Source organism: Lolium perenne, chromosome 1 (genome assembly GCF_019359855.2).
Source record: "Lolium perenne isolate Kyuss_39 chromosome 1, Kyuss_2.0, whole genome shotgun sequence".
NCBI classification, from domain to species: Eukaryota; Viridiplantae; Streptophyta; class Magnoliopsida; order Poales; family Poaceae; genus Lolium; species Lolium perenne.
Genome location: NC_067244.2, coordinates 103,090,571 through 103,110,521, shown reverse-complemented (window position 1 = coordinate 103,110,521; position 19,951 = coordinate 103,090,571). Strand labels below are relative to the sequence as shown.

At 51.0% G+C, this 19,951-nt stretch overlaps 1 long non-coding RNA gene across 1 annotated transcript; it reads left to right on the top strand.

The window, feature by feature from the left end:
• The first annotated feature begins 2,190 nt into the window (after positions 1 to 2,190).
• On the top strand, positions 2,191 to 15,033 carry LOC139830697 (uncharacterized). Its single transcript, XR_011743939.1, has 3 exons — positions 2,191 to 2,248; positions 14,769 to 14,859; positions 14,943 to 15,033. It is a non-coding gene; the product is annotated as an uncharacterized lncRNA (long non-coding RNA).
• The last annotated feature ends 4,918 nt before the right edge of the window (positions 15,034 to 19,951 follow it).

Sequence of the window (19,951 nt, the reverse complement as noted above, 5' to 3'; positions counted from 1 at the left end):
ATCCACTACCATGAATATAGAATCATGACCATGCTTAGTGCGAGGCAAGCCTAAAACGAAATTCATGCTAATATCGGTCCATGGTGCATATGGAATAGGCAATGGAGTGTAAAGACCATAGGGGTTGGAGGTAGACTTAGCTTGTAAGCATGTAGTGCACCGGCGGCAAAGGCGTTCCACGTCGCGGTACATTCTTGGCCAATAGTAGTGGGTTGAGAGCATGGCATATGTCTTCTCTCGACCAAAGTGTCCCATAAGACCACCTCCATGTGACTCTTGCAAAAGCAATTTTCGAAGCGAAGACTCGGGATTGCAAATCTTGTTAGCTTTAAACAAGTAGCCATCATGCAAATAGAAATCATCCACTCCTCGTTCAACGGAGCACTTCTCAAATATCGGAGCAAAGAAAGAATCGGAAGGATAGAGTTCTTTGATCTCTTCAAGTCCCAAAACATGAAAATCTAAACGAGTTAGCAAAAGGGTGTTTTTGCGGGAAAGAGCATCCGCCACAACATTGTCCTTGCCCTTCTTGTATTTGATCACATATGGGAAGGACTCAATGAACTCCACCCATTTTGCATGTCGTTTGTTCAAGTTGTGTTGGCTTTTCAAATTTTTCAAGGACTCATGGTCGGAATGAATGATAAACTCTTTTGGCCAAAGATAGTGTTGCCAAACTTCAAGAACACGAACCAAAGCGTAGAGCTCCTTGTCATATATAGGATAGTTGAGGCGTGCGCCATCTAACTTCTCACTATAGTATGCCACGGGTTTGCCCTCTTGCATAAGAACACCACCAATACCAAGCCCACTTGCATCACACTCAATCTCAAAAGTTTTTGCAAAATTTGGAAGAACAAGAAGGGGAGCTTCGGTAAGGCGTTTCTTAAACTCATCAAAAGCATTTTGTTGGGCCTTGACCCAAACAAACGGAACATTCTTCTTGGTAAGCTCATTCAAAGGGCAAGCAATGGTGCTAAAATCTTTCACAAAGCGGCGGTAAAAACCGGCAAGTCCATGAAAACTTCGGACTTGGCCAACATTTGTAGGGGTAGGCCAATTATGGATGGCCTCCACCTTGGAAGAATCAACTTCAATCCCATTAGCGGAAACCACAAAGTCAAGGAAAACCAATTAGTTTTGAGCAAAGGTGCACTTGGGGAGGTTAGCATAAAGCTTTTCATGACGCAAGATGCACAAGACCTCTCTCGCATGTTGCACATGGTCCTCGAGGTTTTTGCTATAAATGAGAATATCATCGAAATAGACAACCACACTCTTGCCAATGAGAGGACGCAAGATGTGATTCATGAGGCGCATGAAAGTAGATGGAGCATTGGAAAGACCGAAAGGACTAACGAGCCATTCATAGAGACCGAGTTTGGTCTTGAATGCCGTTTTCCATTCATCACCAATAGCCATGCGGATTTGATGGTAAACACTACGCAAATTGACTTTAGAGAAGATCGTGGCACCACTAAGTTCATCAAGCATGTCATCTAAACGCGGAATGGGATGGTGGTAACGGACGGTAATGGCATTGATGGGGCGACAATCCATACACATCCGTTGCGTCTCATCCGGTTTAGGCACAAGAATCACGGGAACCGCACAAGGGCTTAGGCTTTCGCGGACATACCCTTTGGCGAGGAGATCTTGAATTTGGCGTTGGATCTCCTTTGTCTCTTCGGGGTTGGTGCGGTAGGCGGCACGGTTTGGAAGCGGAGCGCCGGGTATGAGGTCGATGCGGTGTTCTATGCCTCGGAGTGGTGGTAGTCCATGAGGGAGCTCGTCGGGGAAGACGTCTTGAAATTCCTGCAAAAGAGACAACAAAGACGGAGGAATGTTGGTTAAGTCGTTAGTCGCCGACGAGGGTCCCTTGCATATGAGCACATAGTGCAATATGGTGGATGGGTTCTCTTGGAGCTCTCTCCACTCACTCTTGGTGGCTAGAAGGACACTCTTGGACTCACTCATATATGGCTTGTGGCGCTCACTATCTTTGTGGTGGGTCGCTCCCTCTCCTCTCATCTCACTATGGTGGGTGCGGAGTTGTGCCCTCGCTAAAGCCTTCGCATTATCCGCGATGATTTGGCTAGGAGTCATCGGGCGCAACTCGAACTTCTTGTCGTTGACCTTGAAGGTGTATGTGTTGGAGAGTCCATCATGTATAGCCTTCTTGTCATATTGCCAAGGGCGGCCAAGCAACATGTGGCACACCGTCATGGGTACCACGTCACACTCAATAGTGTCCTCATAAGGTCCAATCTTGAAGGTGACAGTGACGGTATGTTGTATCTTGACATTTCCCTTGTCACTCAACCATTGGATATGGTAAGGGTGAGGATGCTTGCGGAGAGTGAGGTTGAGCTTCTCACACAACTCGGTGCTTGCAAGGTTATGGCAACTTCCACCATCTATGATGACCTTGATCGACTTGCCACCAATTCCGGTACGGGTTTGGAAGATGTTGCACCGTTGTTCTTCCATAGCATGAGGTTGTGTTGTTAGCACCCTAGTGACCACAAGTGAGGGACTTGGGTCATGCTCACATAAGAGAGGATCTTCTCCACTTTCTTGCTCATAAGCTTCTTCACTTTCCACGGCAGCTTGCACAAGTGCTTCATAATCATCCTCATCAAGCGTCTCGATGTCACCATTCTCCATGGTGATCATAACCTTGGTGTTCTTGCACTCAAACGATTTGTGACCTTGGGTGCCACACTTGAAGCAAGTGACACTAGATGGTCCCGTGGATGCCTTAGAGGAGGCGGTGGAGGAGACCGTTTGCTTCATGCGACTTTGGATAGTCGGTTTCTTGGATGTTGTAGATGACACGTCGGCCTTGGCACTTGTAGCATGAGGAGTTGATGTAGTAGGAGGAGTTGATGTAGCGAGCTTGGAGGAGAAGTAGGTCTTGGCCTTGGAGTACTTGATGTCCTCAATCACTTGGCGCTCGGCCTTCGATGCTTGGTGGACCAACTCAACCATGTTGGAGTATGGTTGGAACTCGACGATCCTCTTGATGGGGTAATTGAGGCCATTGAAGAAACGAGCAATGGTTTGTTCCTCGGACTCTTGGATGTTGGCTCGCATCATAGTGAGCTCCATCTCCTTGTAGAACTCCTCAATGGTCTTGGTGCCTTGCTTCAACTTTTGGAGCTTGTTGAAGAGGTCGGTCATGTAGTGCGTTGGAACAAAGCGATCATGCATCTCTTTCTTCATCTCTTCCCAAGTGTCAATTGGAGGTTCACCCTTCTCTTCTCGAAGAGTGACGACTTGCTCCCACCAAGTGATGGCATAGTCCTCGAACTCAAGAGACGCCATGGCCACCTTCTTGGCACCGGAGTAGTTGTGGATGCGGAATATCTTGTCAACCTTGAGTGCCCATGAGAGGTACGCCTCGGCATCTTCTTCTCCCTTGAACTTTGGCATGGTGAACTTGAGCCTTCCGAACATGTTCTCTTCATCCTCCAAGGTTCTTCGGCGAGGAAGGATGCCTTCATCTCTTGCGGCTTGAGGTGGGATAGGAAGTCTTGCACGACCAACCATAGCATTGGGTCGGCGTTGAAGTTGAACACTAGCTTCACTTGGTTCACGGTGATGTTGTTGAAGATCTTGTCGAGGTTGTTGACGAGGCTCATTGTTGGCCCTCTCATCTTGATCATGTGGTGGATCTCCTCTTCCACGTTGATCATGGCGAGGATGGCGCCGGAGGTCTCGTCGGGGTGGATCTTGAGGACCTTGGTCTTGGGGTTGGCCGTCACGCCCATGGTGGGCATGGCGATCCGCTTGGTGACGATCTTGTTGAAGGACTTGGTCTTGTGGAGGACGCTCATGTGGGCGAGCATGGCGATGGATTTCTCCGCGCCTAGAGTTGGAGCGAGAGTCTTCATGACGAGCTTGTGGGCGATGAGGTCGATGATGGTCTTCATGCCTTGAGGACGAGCTTGAGGACGAAAGGCCACCATGAGAGTAGTAATCTTGTGGCGAGCTTGAGGATGATGAAGTAGAGCGGTGTCGACGATGACGACCCAAGTTGGTGATGGCGCGCTCGACGCTATCCATGCGCCGCTCCATGTTGGCATCATTGGCCGCCATTTGGCCATTCAAGTTGTCCGTAGCTTCACGAAGAAGAGCCAAGTCTTGGTTCACGGTGGAGAAGTTGTGAGCCACCTCATCGTATTGCTCATCAATGCGCGTCTCGAAGAGGGTGAGTTGCTCCTTGAACTCTTGTCGTTGCGTCCATAGGTTGTATTGAGTAGCCAACCTCTCGGTGTTGCGGAGGATTTCTTCATCCCTTGTGGTATCTCCGTTCCTATCCATGATGGAAAGACAAGAACTATGTTGTGTATGTTAGTGGAAGGAGACTACCTCGCACTCTTACCAAGGTAAGATAGTATTGAGGCAATCCACCAAGTCAAAAGTAAGATCAAGTGTATCAGGGACACACGCAAAACCACACGCAAAAGCTAGCAAATATGGTGTTAGGCGAGTGTTGTGGAAAGCCAAAAGACAAATCCAAGATCGAGTATGTTGTTAAAAGTGGGTAAGGTCCAAAAATCCAAATGTCAATGTGAAGATCACTATAAACACGGAAAAAGTTGTGGAACACACACACGAGATAAGCGGGGTTAGTGCAACCAAAAGTGAGCGGAAAAGTGTATGTATAAGTGCTCGGTGTCACACTAACACAAGGAGAGCCAAAGCTTCGGTTGCAAAGGAAGAGACAACAAGATTCACACGCGGCCTCTCTTCTCCTATCTCTCTTTGCTTAAAAGCTTTTTCTCTTTTGTATATGGTGGCACTTGCACTCGTTTGTATCTTTGGTGGCACTTGGACACTTTTGTATGTATGGATGTATGGATGTATGGATGTATGGTGCTACTCGCACTCTTTTTGTTTTTTTGGGGCTTTTTCACGCACTATGTTAGCGTTAGCCTCGCTTTTGCTATCTTGCCACACGAGTGTTTGCTTGGATGCCTTACTCAACACGACACACACACCTCACAATGCGGGGCCACGTGCAATGTCTCGCAACACTAGACAAGCAATGCTTGATGGGATAGATCGCAAAAGGAAGAGGGGTTACAAGGTGAAAGCTGCAAGTTATACCTGCGATGGTGGTGGTGGTGGTGGTGGTGGAGATCGCCGGAAGTCGAGCTCGAAGGAGGGCGCGAAGATGCGCCCGGTCTGGGGGCCGGTTGGACCGGACCGATGACCGGATTGTCCGGTTGCCGCCCGGTCGACCGGGTTCTGGGCTGGCTCGGCCGGTCGCGGATCCGGTTGACCGGGTTCGCAACCGGGTTTCACGATTTGGAGCTTTCTCTCTCCTGTTCTTCCCCAAACCAAAACCAAAAGAGCAAATCGACGGGAAAATGATGGAATTGGAGGCTCAAAGTTGGGAAAATAGTAGATCAAGCACAACAACACCAGATCCACGGACCAAAACCACTCAAAACGCAACCAAATCACAGATCGGTCAAGAGGCAAATTGGGGCTATTTTTGGGGATTTTTTTGGAAACTTTTCTAGGAACGAAATCGGGTGGGTGGAGGGTCAAATCCGCGGTAACCAAGAGCTGCTGATACCATATGATGAGGTCTAAGACCCCGTGTGTGGCCCGATCTCGCGGATTGACTTCGAAAACCAAGGGGAGAGGCGGGAGAACATGAGGAACACGAAGAACACGACGAACACCGAGACTCACGCACGCACACCAACCCGATACACCCGATGCTTACCTCCGTGGCTCGATGGACCACGCCAATAGAATCTCCGAGGAAGAGGCACGTGGCAGAATTCCCGGAGAGAGATTGGGGTTGGAGAGGAAGAGCTTGATGAGGGAGAGAGAGTAACTTGTACTAGAATCTCACTCAACAAGATCAAAGTCAACAACCAAGGTGCCTTGATTACAGAGGGATGATACCCAAGGGAGACTAAGCTCAAAGGTAGGTTTGAGTTCAAAACAAGTCTAAAGGGTAAAGGAGGGGTCCAGGCTACTTATATAGGCACACATGGCCAGCAAGGGCGAACAGGTACGCGAATGGATAAGTTAAGGCAGTTTGGTGGGTCATTCCCGTCAGATCCGGTTTGGGTCCGATCTGACCGGGTGATGTAGCCCCGGTCACCGACGTCGCTACACCAAGACCATCAAGTGCAACCCCGCCTATCGTCGACGCTACACCATGGCCAAAGAGTCCCCCAAGTGGACCTTCAACCCTCACCCACGCTACAAGCGACAAGGTGAACTCCTTCCTCTCGAAACTCGACCTCGTAGATACCTTGAATGGAATGCTACCTCATGTCGACATGTTATATGTCATTAGGTACAAGAGTCATCGAGGACCGGAGAGGAGGAACACCCATGGTGCACGTAAGCGAGGGAAGGGAAGAGGAGCCATTCATCATGGTGCAAGGAAGAGAAGAAGAAGGAGAAGAAGAAGAAGAAGAAGAAGAAGAAGAAGAAGAAGAAGAAGAAGAAGAAGAAGGAAAGAGGAGAAGAAGGCTGGCCGGCCCAGAACCCGGTTGGACCGGCCCCACGACCGGACTGTCCGGTTGCCGCCCGGTCGACCGGCCCCAGGAACGGACCACCCGGTCCCAGGCCCGGTCTGACCGGCCCCAAACCGGATCCGACGGGAATGACTCCCCAAGCTGCCTAAGTTATCCACTTGCGTACCTTTTCGGCCGAAGCTGGCTTGTACCTCTATATAAGCACCTAGGACCCCTCCTTTACCCCTTAGACAAGATGATAGCTTAAACATGGATATGAGCTTTGTCTCCCTAGGGTTTCATCCCTCTGTAATCAAGGCAACCCTTGTTGTTGATCTAGATCTGTTAGTGAGATTCTAGTGCGAGCACTCTCTCTCCCTCTCCGATCTCCTTCTCCAACACCGGTCTCTCTCCTTGGAATTCTACCGCGGTCTCTTCCGTAGGAGATTCTATCGGCGTGGTCCATCGAGCCACGGGGGTAAGTATCGGTTGTATCGGGTAGGTGTGCGTGCGTGAGTTCCTCGTGTTCTTCGTGTTCATCGTGTTCTTCGCGCTCTCCCTCTCCTCCCCCTTTGGATTTCGGGTCAACCGCGAGATCGGGCCACACACGGGGTCTTAGACCTCATCATATGGTATCAGCAGCTCTTGGTTACCGCGGATTTGACCTCCCACCCACCCGATTTCGTTCCTAGAAAATTTTCCAAAAAAATAGCCCTAAATTGCCTCTTGACCGATCTGTGATTTGGTTGCGTTTTGAGTGGTTTTGGTCCGTGGATCTGGTGTTGTTGTGCTTGATCTACTATTTCCCCAACTTTGAGCCTCCGATTCCATCGTTTCCCTTCGTTTTGGTCGATTTGGATTTGGTTTGGGGAAGAACAGGAGAGAGAAAGTTCATCCCGCGAAATCCGGTTGAGCAGCCGGTCAACCGGGCCCACGACCGGCCGAGCCGGCCCAGCACCCGGTCAACCGGGCGGCAAACCGGGCAAGCCGGTCCAGAACCCGGTCCAACCGGGCCTCCGACCGGGCGACGCAACGCCACTCCTTCGACCTCGTCTTCCGGCGATCTCCACCACCACCACCACCACCACCACCATCATCGCAGGTATAACTTGCAGGTCACCTTGTAACCCCTCTTCCTTTTGCGATCTATCCCATCGAGCATTGCTTGTTTAGTGTTGCGAGACATTGCACGTGGCCCCGCATTGTGAGGTGTGTGTGTCGTGTTGAGTAAGGCACCCAAGCAAACACTCGTGTGGCAAGATAGCAAAAGCGAGGCTAACGCTAACATAGTGCGTCAAAAAGCCCCAAAAACACAAAAAGAGTGCGAGTAGCACCATACATCCATACCCCATACATACAAAGTGTCCACGTGCCACCAAAGATACAAACGAGTGCAAGTGCCGCCATATACAAAAGAGAAAAAGCTTTTAAGCAAAGAGAGATAGGAGAAGAGAGGCCACGTGTGAATCTTGTTGTCTCTTCCTTTGCAACCAAAGCTTTGGCTCTCCTTGTGTTAGTGTGACACCGAGCACTTATACATACACTTTTCCGCTCACTTTTGGTTACACTAACCCCGCTTATCTCGTGTGTGTGTTCCACAACTTTTTCCGTGTTTATAGTGATCTTCACATTGACATTTGGATTTTTGGACTTTACCCACTTTTAACAACATACTTGATCTTGGATTTGTCTTTTGGCTTTCCACAACACTCGCCTACCACCATATTTGCTAGCTTTTGCGTGTGTCTTTGTGTGAGTGCCCGATACAATTGTTCTAACTCTCGGTTTGTTGGATCACCCCGATCTTATCATACCACGGTAAGATTGCGAGGTAGTGTTCTTCCACTAACATACACCATATACATACCATCGTGCTAACATGGATAGCGAAGATGAGGATACGGAGGAGTACACGGAGCACTCCGAGGAGGACACCTCCTCAAGCACCGCGGATGTGGAGGAACATGTGGAGCTCGACACCGACTATGGCTCCGCGAGCATCGCCAACATGACCGACATCGAGGAGCTCTACACCGACTTTGGCTCCGCGAGCATCACCGACATGACCGACATCGAGGAGCTCTACATCGACAATAGCTCCTCAAGCATGGACGACATGGTGGAGCAACGCCACGACTACGACATCGACGACATGGCGGAGCAACACCACGCGTACGACATCGACGACTTGGTGGAGCGACGCCACGCCTACGACATCGACACCATGGCGGAACCTCACCTAGTCTACACATGGAGCAACGACGATGCTCCCAAGTACGCCTATTTGGCCAATGGAGCTACATATGAGGATAGAGGACCTCCACGAGGGCACCATCATATGGATCGTCAAGAGCGTCCCCAACATGAGCGTCATCGACACACTTCTTCGAGCTCCACAAGGCGCCACCATGAGAGTGCTTATGCACAAGATCGTCGACTTCAAGTACACCATGTGGAGCATCAAGAGCGTCCCCATCATGATGATATCTCACCATGCTTGCTCCAAGAGGGACATGTCGACCACATGGATCCTCCTACTTCCACAACACCTACCTCAAATGAGTCGGCCTACAAAGGTAACAACATAGGTGTTGATGATGCCATGATCCCACTAGTGGACATGATGACTTATGAGTGCATGCATGATCTCGATGATCCATTTGCTACTTCACATGCTACTTTCACTTTCCCATGTGATGCTTTGCTTGATAACATTGTTGATCATGTGAAATTGATTGCTTGTGATACAATGACCATGCCATGCTATGAGAGCTTCACATTTTCCCCGCTTGCTTGCAATGATAATGATTATGATCATGCTAGTGTTGTGACACCCTTGATGAACACTTGCTCTTTACATAGGGTAAATGCGACAACAATGATAACATGTTCCACATGCTTTGCCCCAAATGTTTACACCATTCCATGATCCTTGCATCCAAGATTGTGAACAATTGCTCTTTCTTATGCTTGGTATGCAAGAATGCTTATTTCATTGTCCATGAGATGGCCCCCATAGCCTTCTCTATTTTTGATGATCATGAGTTACCACATGCCATGAATGCACCTTCATGCCATTTGCACCATCGCCATGCATTTCATCCTATTTTGCTTGACACTCATGGTGATGTGCACAAGTCTTGGACCATCATGATGGATGATGTGTTCCTCTACCATGCACACACGCTCTTTGTTTTGCCCATTCCATGTGTAGGTACACGGACGACCGTTTCCACCGCCACGGAGCATGAGCTCACGAAACGCGCAATTGAGAGCTACCCCAACAAGGACCTAACCCGCGGGAATCACACCAAAGAGTATGTTCCCACAAACCTTCACCCTCATGTGTTTCCGACTTGCCTTGTCGAGTTTCCGGTTTGGTCCAACTCCTCGTCACCTCTCTTGCTTCTTATGCAACATATCTTGACACATCTTGTTGGCACAATGGTTGTTGTATGTCTTGATGTTTTCATCATACACTCCGACAATCTCAAGGACCATGTCATACATGTGAGAGACACCTTATGCATCTTGTGCCACATGTCACACAAAAAGTTGCTCTTCTTTGGATTTCTCATTTCATCTTTGGCAATTGCAATGGATTCTTTCACACTTGAGGACACTCATACTCGGCTTAAGCCAACCATACTCTCCCAAGTTCGAAGTCTCCATCGCTTTGCCATTGCACATAACAATTTTGCCCCAAATTTTGCCGCCGATACTTGCCTTTTGTTTGTTCCACTTGTTTGGGACAATACTACACCACACATTTTTGACACCATACAACTCTTACATGCACAAATTTTTGCCCTTCCACATGTTGGATACACCCACACTATTTTGGTTCCCATTTTTGCCAAATGTCTCTTGGAGCTTTCCCTTCGCAAGTGGTTTTTCTCCAAGTTCTTCTTCGACCGCGACTACCCAACTCTACATGGGACAACCGTCATGGACTACCTCTTCGATGAGGAGGAACAAGAGTCGAGGACGACTCTTCCCCAAGGGGGGGGAGATGATGTAGCCCCGGTCACCGACGTCGCTACACCAAGACCATCAAGTGCAACCCCGCCTATCGTCGACGCTACACCATGGCCAAAGAGTCCCCCAAGTGGACCTTCAACCCTCACCCACGCTACAAGCGACAAGGTGAACTCCTTCCTCTCGATACTCGACCTCGTAGATACCTTGAATGGAATGCTACCTCATGTCGACATGTTATATGTCATTAGGTACAAGAGTCATCGAGGACCGGAGAGGAGGAACACCCATGGTGCACGTAAGCGAGGGAAGGGAAGAGGAGCCATTCATCATGGTGCAAGGAAGAGAAGAAGAAGGAGAAGAAGAAGAAGAAGAAGAAGAAGAAGAAGAAGGAAAGAGGAGAAGAAGGCTGGCCGGCCCAGAACCCGGTTGGACCGGCCCCACGACCGGACTGTCCGGTTGCCGCCCGGTCGACCGGCCCCAGGACCGGACCACCCGGTCCCAGGCCCGGTCTGACCGGCCCCAAACCGGATCCGACGGGAATGACTCCCCAAGCTGCCTAAGTTATCCACTTGCGTACCTTTTCGGCCGAAGCTGGCTTGTACCTCTATATAAGCACCTAGGACCCCTCCTTTACCCCTTAGACAAGATGATAGCTTAAACATGGATATGAGCTTTGTCTCCCTAGGGTTTCATCCCTCTGTAATCAAGGCAACCCTTGTTGTTGATCTAGATCTGTGAGTGAGATTCTAGTGCGAGCACTCTCTCTCCCTCTCCGATCTCCTTCTCCAACACCGGTCTCTCTCCTTGGAATTCTACCGCGGTCTCTTCCGTAGGAGATTCTATCGGCGTGGTCCATCGAGCCACGGGGGTAAGTATCGGTTGTATCGGGTAGGTGTGCGTGCGTGAGTTCCTCGTGTTCTTCATGTTCATCGTGTTCTTCGCGCTCTCCCTCTCCTCCCCCTTTGGATTTCGGGTCAACCGCGAGATCGGGCCACACACGGGGTCTTAGACCTCATCACCGGGCCTGTGACCGGGCTGTCCGGTCCTGGGTCCGGTCGACCGGGCGCAAACCGGGAATCTGCGAAGAGTCCGGTCCTGGGTCCGGTCGTCGTCCGGTACGAGGGAGCTGTGCCGGTTTGCGCCCGGTTGACCGGGCCTGTGACCGGGGCGTCCGGTTGTAGGTCCGGTCTGACCGGGTCCTGGACCGGCCAGCGTCCGTCTCTTCCTTGGAGCGCTTCGAGCGACGTCGGCTTCGGCTTCATGATCATCTCCATGTCCAGCTGCTTCTCTCCCTCCCTTGACCTTGGCGTCTCCTCCTCTCCGGGGTCTTGATGCGCCTTGTACCTAATGACACATAGCACGTCGGCATGAGGTAGCAATCCATCCAAAGGGGTGCCAAGATCAAGGGTGGTGAGGAGCGAGTTCACCTCATCATGTAGAGCCTTGACTCGGGCTCGTGTCATCGGTCCACTTGGGGGACTTGTTGGTCTTGGTGTGGAGGTGACCGAAGGCCACCCCGCATCACTCAAAGCACTCCAAGGAAGAGAAGGACGCTGGCCGGTCCAGGACCCGGTCAGACCGGCCCCACAACCGGATGACCCGGTCCCAGGCCCAGTCAACCGGGCGCCCAACCGGGCGCAGCCCCATCGTACCGGACGAAGACCGGAAACCTCGCAGATTCCCGGTTGGCGCCCGGTCGACCGGACCCAGGACCGGACCACCCGGTCATAGGCCCGGTCAGACCGGACCCAAACCGGGTTTGACGGGAATGACCCACCAAACTGCCTAAGTTATCCATTCGCGTACCTGTTCGCCCTTGCTGGCCATGTATGCCTATATAAGTAGCCTGGACCCCTCCTTTACCCCTTAGACTTGTTTTGAACTCAAACCTACCTTTGAGCTTAGTCTCCCTAGGGTTATCATCCCTCTGTAATCAAGGCACCTTGGTTGTTGACTTGGATCTTGTTGAGTGAGATTCTAGTACAAGTTACTCTCTCTCCCTCATCAAGCTCTTCTTCTCCAACCCCAATCTCTCTCCGGGAATTCTGCCGCGTGCCTCTTCCTCGGAGATTCTATTGGCGTGGTCCATCGTGCCACGGAGGTAAGCATCGGGTGTATTGGGTTGGTGTGCGTGCGTGAGTCTCGGTGTTCTTAGTGTTCTTCGTGTTCCTCGCCTTCTCCCACCTCTCCCCTTGGTTTTCGGGGTCAAACCGCGAGATCGGGCCACTCCCGGGATCTTAGATCCTCATCAACCGACATGACCGACATCGAGGAGCTCTACATCAACAATGGCTCCTCAAGCATGGACGACATGGTGGAGCACCACCTTGAGGACGACATCGACGAGCTCTACATCGACAATGGCTCCTCCAGCATGGACGACATGGTGGAGCACCACCTTGAGGACGACATCGACGAGCTCTACATCGACAATGGCTCACCACTCATGGACGACATGATGGAGCAACGCCACGAGTACGACATCGACGACATGGTGGAGCAACACCACGAGTACGACATCGACACCATGGCGGAGCCTCACCTACGCTCCACGATGAGCAAAGACGATGCTCCCAAGTACACCTACGTCGCCAATGGAGCTACATATGAAGATAGAGGACCTTCAAGATGGCACCATCATATGGAGCATCAAGAGCGTCCCCAACATGATCGCCATCGACACACTTCTCCGAGCTCCACAAGGCGCCACCATGAGAGTGCTTATGCACAAGATCATCGACATCAAGGACATCATATGGAGCTTCAAGAGCGTCCCCAACATGATCGTCATCGACACTCTTCTACAAGCTCCACAAGGCGCCCCAAGCAACATGCCAAGTCACATGAGCCATCATCTAGGCATGGCAAGGACCGTCATCGACTCACACCATCTCATGATCGTCGTCGACCACTACCACCTCATGGTCCACATCGACATACGTCACCACATGAGTTTCGCCGCCACAAGCCACTTCATGATCGCCATCGACCAACTTCCCCCAACGATCTTCGACGACACTCATCAAGACATGGTGATGAAGCACGACGACGAGAGCCTCGACATGAAGACGAAAAACACCATCATAGGGTGTCTACCACTCCAAGGATGGAGAGAGCACATCAAGAAGACCTTCCTCATAAGGCGACTTCTCCCTCTTGTGCCACCACCACAATGGCCCCTACCTCGTCACATGCCTATGGACTCCGATGCTACAAGTGCAAGCAACAAGGCCACCCTCCACGGGAATGTCCCAATCTCCTATGTGAGGTGTGCAAGGCCAAGGGTCACGTGGCATGGCAATGCACAACGTCACGCGCCAAGACGCTCTACTTCGACGAGCTACAAGCCCAAGCTACCAAGAAGCCTACGGTGCCCACACTTCAAGATGAAGACCTCCAAGGCCATCGCAAGGATGATGTGGATCCGAGCCTAGCTCTCCACGCCACTACGGCGCCACCGATGGAGGATGACTTGGGAGGCGATGGAGTTGAGCATGGTGACCATGGGATTCTCCCTTCACCTATGGAGGCGCATGGAGTTGAGATGGTTGAGCATGGGAATTTCCCTTCAACCAAGGAGGCGCATGGAGATGAGAAAGTCGAGCCTACTCCCCTATGCTTCATTGATGAGTTGGTACCAATCCCATGTGAGCATGAGAGCCACTTAGCCCACTTGAGTGAGAGTGATAGTGAGTTGAGTGACTTCCACCCCATATGTGAGTTTGAGTGCTTCCGTTTGGAGGACATGAGTGATACACAAAGTGAGTTGAGAGAGGTAGATGATAGGTCCATGGAGGACATCGCATTTGCTAACACATTAACCTCTCCCTCGTTTGTGTCTTCTTATGTTGCACTAGGTTCCACGGAGGACGAGTTCCCGCTCATGGAGACGATGTACATGGTGCATGAAGATGATGATATCTCACCATGCTTGCTCCAAGATGGACATGTCGACCACATGGATCCTCCTACTTCCACAACACCTACTTCAAATGAGTCGGCCTACAAAGGTAACAACATAGGTGTTGATGATGCCATGATCCCACTAGTGGATATGATGATTTATGAGTGCATGCATGATCTTGATGATACATTTGCCACATCACATGCTACTTTCATATTCCCATGCGATGCTTTGCTTGATAACATAGTTGATCATGTGGAATTGATTGCGTGTGATACCATGACCATGCCATGCTATGAGAGCTTCACTTTTTCCCCGCTTACTTGCAATGTTAACGATAATGATCATGCTTGTGTTGTGACACCCTTGATGAACACTTGCTCTTTACATAGTGATGTAGCCCCGGTCACCGACGTCGCTACACCATGGCCAAGGAGTCCACCAAGTGGACCTTCAACCCTAACCCACGCTACACGCGACAAGGTGAACTCCTTCCTCTCGATACTCGACCTCGTCAATACCTTGGATGGAATGCTACCTCATGTCGGTATGTTATATGTCATTAGGCACGAGAGTCATCGAGGACCGGAGAGGAGGAACATCCATGGTGCAAGGAAGCAAGGGGAGGGAAGAGGAGCCATTCATGGTGCAAGGAAGAAGAAGAAGAAGAAGAAGAAGAAGAAGAAGAAGAAGAAGAAGAAGAAGAAGAAGAAGAGGAAGAAGGAAGAGGAAGAAGAGGCAAGAGGGGAGACAGGCCAGGCCGGCCCCAGACCCGGTCTGACCGGCCCTATGACCGGCCAGGCCGGCCCCAGGCCCGGTCTGATCGGCCTACCAACCGGCCTGGTCCGGTTTCGACCGGATTTTCCGCATGTGCCATCCGGACGCAGTCCCGGGGCTTCGGAAGCCTCGCCCGGTCACCGGCCGGCCCAGAATCCGGTTTGGACCGGATGGCCCGGTCCCAGACCCGGTTGGACCGGCCCCTGGACCGGATTTCAAGGGTTTGACCCACCAACTTGTACCCGTTCGACCCGAGCTGCCTTGTATGCCTATATAAGCACCCCGGTCGCCCCCTTACCTCTTTAGACAAGATTTAGGCTTAGACATGGATTTGAGCTTTGTCTCCCTAGGGTTTCGTCCCCTTTGTATCAAGGCTACCCTTGTTGGATGATTGGATTTGGTGTGTGAGATTCTAGTGCTACCCACTCTCTCTCCCACTCCTAGATTCATCTCCCTCACCAATCTCTCCGCTCGGAATTCTACCGCGTGTCTCTTCCGGGTTGATTCTATTGGCGTGGTCCATCGAGCCACGGGGAAAGTATCGATTGTATCGGGTTGGTGTGCGTGCGTGAGTTCATCGTGTTCTTCGTGTTCATCGTGTTCTTCGCGCTCTCCCTCTCTCCCTCCTTTGGATTTCGGGTCAACCGCAAGATCGGGCCACACACGGGGTCTTAGACCTCATCATATGGTATCAGCAGCCTTTGGTTTCCGCGGATTTGACCCTCCACCCACCGGATTTGCCCTCTAAAATTTTTCCAAAAAAATCCCCAAAAAATAGCCCTAATTTGCCTTTGGACCGATCTGTGATTTGGTTGCGTTTTGAGTGGTTTTGGTCCATGGATTTGGTGTTGGAGTGCTTGATCTACTATCTCCCCAAATTTTAGCCCCCAATTCCATCGTTTCCCCTCCGTTTTGGTCAATTTGGTCGATTTTCGTGAAGAACAGGAGAGAGAAACTGCGTCCCGGTTGAGAAATCCGGTCAACCGGGCTGCAGACCGGTCGGGCCAGCCCAGAACCCGGTCGACCGGCCGTGTGACCGGCCAGGCCGGCCCCAGGTCCGGCCCAACCGGCCCCTGGACCGGGCGCCACCCCTCCACCGCCACCGCGACCACCGCCACTCCTCTCCTCCGCCGGCAAGCACCGCCATCATCCCCAACCACCGGCAAACACCACCGCGGCCCCAACAAACACCGCCGCATCCGCAAGAGCACCGACACCACCACCACCGGCTTACCACCGCCACCACCGCCAAGCTACTTTGACCGTTTTCTTCCGCTAACTTGTGTTTGCTTGTTCCGGTTTGAGTGCCTTGTTTGTGACACTAACCCGCAGCTCCGAAGCAAGCGACGACATCCTCGGCACCCCGGACTTGCAAACGTACTGATGAGGTCTAAGACCCCGTGTGTGGCCCGATCTCGCGGATTGACTTCGAAACCAAGAGGGGAGATGGGAAAACGCGAGGAACATGAAGAACACGACGAACACGAGGAACTCCGAGACTCACGCACGCACACCAACCCGATACACCCGATACTTACCCCCGTGGCTCGATGGACCACGCCAATAGAATCACCCGGAAGAGGCACGCGGCAGAATTCCCGGTGAGAGATTGGTGTTGGAGAAAAGAGATTGGTGAGGGAGAGAGAGTAGCTTGTACTAGAATCTCACTCAACAATATCCAAATCAACAACAAGGATGGCCTTGATTACAGAGGGATGATACCCAAGGGAGACTAAGCTCAAAGGTAGGTTTGAGTTCAAAACAAGTCTAAAGAGCTAAAGGGGCGTCTGGGGTGCTTATATAGTCTTACAAGGCGTCACGGGCCGAAAAGGTACGAAGGAAACAAGTTCGGGCCGATTGGGCGACTTAAGTTGTGCAGGCCGGTCAGGGAGCCGGTTAGACCGGGCCTGGGACCGGGCAGGCCGGTCCAGACCGGGCCTGGGACCGGGCGGCAACCGGACGAGGTTCCGAGGCCCCGGGATGTTGCCCGGATGTCACGAGCACAAATCCCGGTTTGGACCGGGCGACCCGGTCAGGAGGCCGGTCAGACCGGGCTGTGGACTGGGTGGCCCGGTCAGGAGGCCGGTCTGACCGGGTTCTGGACCGGCCGTCCATCTTCTCTTCCTTGCGCTCTTCGGGCGACTTCCGGTCCAGCTCCATGTCCATCTTCGCGTCCAACTGCTCCTCTCCTTCTCTTGACCATGGTGTGTCCTCCTCTTCGTGCTCTTGATGCTCCTTGTACCTAATGACACATAACACGTCGGCATGAGGTAGCAATCCATCCAACGGGGTACCAAGGTCAAGGGTGGTGAGGAGCGAGTTCACCTCATCATGAAGAGCTTTAACTCGGGCTCGTGTCATTGGTCCACTTGGGGGACTTGTTGGTCTTGGTGTGGAGTTGACCGAAGGCCACCCCGCATCATCTCCCCCCCCTTGGGAAAGAGTCGTCCTCGACTCTTGTTCCTCTTCATCTTCATGATATGGCGACAAGTCCGCAACGTTGAAGGTGTTGCTCACCAAGTACTTGGAGGTGGGGATGTCGATGACGTAAGCGTTGTTGTTGATGCGTTTGAGGACCTTGAAGGGGCCATCTCCTCTTGGCTTGAGCTTGGAGTTGCGCTCACGAGGGAACCTTTCCTTCCGGAGGTGGATCCAAACTAGGTCTCCTTCTTGAAATATCCTTTCCTTCTTCTTGGCGTTGAGGCGGGTAGCTTGACGAAGCACATGTTCTTGAATGGTAGCTCTTGTTTCTTCATGAAGTTTCTTCACGTCGGCGGCGCGCTTGGCGAAGTCCATGTTCGTCCGCTCATGAAGGGGAAGTGGTAGTATGTCGAGTGCCGTGAGCGGCTCAAACCCGTAGACGACCATGAAGGGACTCCTTGATGTAGTCGAGTGCTTGGCGCGGTTGTAGGCGAACTCCGCGTGTGGAATGCATTCCTCCCATGACTTAAAGTTCTTCTTCACGAGGATGCGTAGGAGGGTGGAGAGGCTTCGATTGACCACTTCCGTTTGGCCGTCCGTTTGCGGGTGCGAGGATGATGAAAACAAGAGCTTCACTCCAAACTTTGCCATGAGCGTCTTCCAAAGATAACTCATGAACTTGACGTCTCGATCCGACACAATGCTTTGCGGTACTCCATGTAGGCGAACAATTTCCCTGAAAAACAATGAAGCAATGTGTGAAGCATCGTCGCTCTTATGGCAAGGTATGAAATGAGCCATCTTAGAGAATCTATCCACTACCACGAATATAGAATCATGACCATGCTTAGTGCGAGGTAATCCTAGAACAAAATCCATGCTAATATCGGTCCATGGTGCATATGGAATAGGCAATGGGGTATAAAGACCATAGGGATTGGAGGTAGACTTAGCTTGTAAGCAAGTGGTGCACCGGCGGCAAAGGCGTTCGACGTCGCGGTACATTCTTGGCCAATAGTAGTGGGTTGAGAGCATGGCATATGTCTTCTCTCGACCAAAGTGACCCATAAGACCTCCTCCATGTGACTCTTGCAAAAGCAATTTTCGAAGCGAAGACTCGGGAATGCAAATCTTGTTAGCTTTGAACAAATAGCCATCATGCAAATAGAAATCATCCACTCCTCGCTCAACGGAGCACTTCTCAAAAATTGGAGCAAAGAAAGAATCGGAAGGATAGAGTTCTTTGATCTCTTCAAGTCCCAAAACATGAAAATCCAAACGAGTTAGCAAAAGGGTGTTTTTATGGAAAGAGCATCCGCCACAACATTGTCCTTGCCCTTCTTGTATTTGATCACATATGGGAAGGACTCAATGAACTCGACCCATTTTGCATGTCATTTGTTCAAGTTGTGTTGGCTTTTCAAATATTTCAAGGACTCATGGTCGGAATGAATGATAAACTCTTTTGGCCAAAGGTAGTGTTGCCAAACTTCAAGAACACGAACCAAAGCGTAGAGCTCCTTGTCATATATAGGATAGTTGAGGCGTGCGCCATCTAACTTCTCACTATAGTATGCCACGGGTTTGCCCTCTTGCATAAGAACACCACCAATACCAAGCCCACTTGCATCACACTCAATCTCAAAAGTTTTGGCAAAATTTGGAAGAACAAGAAGTGGAGCTTCGGTAAGGCGTTTCTTCAACTCATCAAAAGCATTTTGTTGGGCCTTGCCCCAAACAAACGGAACATTCTTCTTAGTAAGCTCATTCAAAGGGCAAGCAATGGTGCTAAAGTCTTTCACAAAGCGGCGGTAAAACCCGGCAAGTCCATGGAAGCTTCGGACTTGGCCAACATTTGTAGGGGTAGGCCAATTATGGATGGCCTCCACCTTGGAAGAATCAACTTCAATCCCATTAGCGGAAACCACGAAACCAAGAAAAACCAATTTGTTTTGAGCAAAGGTGCATTTGGGGAGGTTAGCATAAAGCTTTTCATGGCGCAAGATGCACAAGACCTCTCTCACATGTTGCACATGGTCCTCGAGGTTTTTGTTATAAATAAGAATATCATCGAAGTAGACAACGACGCTCTTGCCAATGAGAGGACGCAAAATGTGATTCATGAGGCGCATGAAAGTAGAAGGAGCATTGGAAAGACCGAAAGGCATAACGAGCCATTCATAGAGACCGAGTTTGGTCTTGAATGCCGTTTTCCATTCATCACCAATAGCCATGCGGATTTGATGGTAACCACTACGCAAATCGACTTTAGAGAAAATCGTGGCACCACTAAGTTCATCAAGCATGTCATCTAAACGCGGAATGGGATGGCGGTAACGGACGGTAATGGCATTGATGGGGCGACAATCCATACACA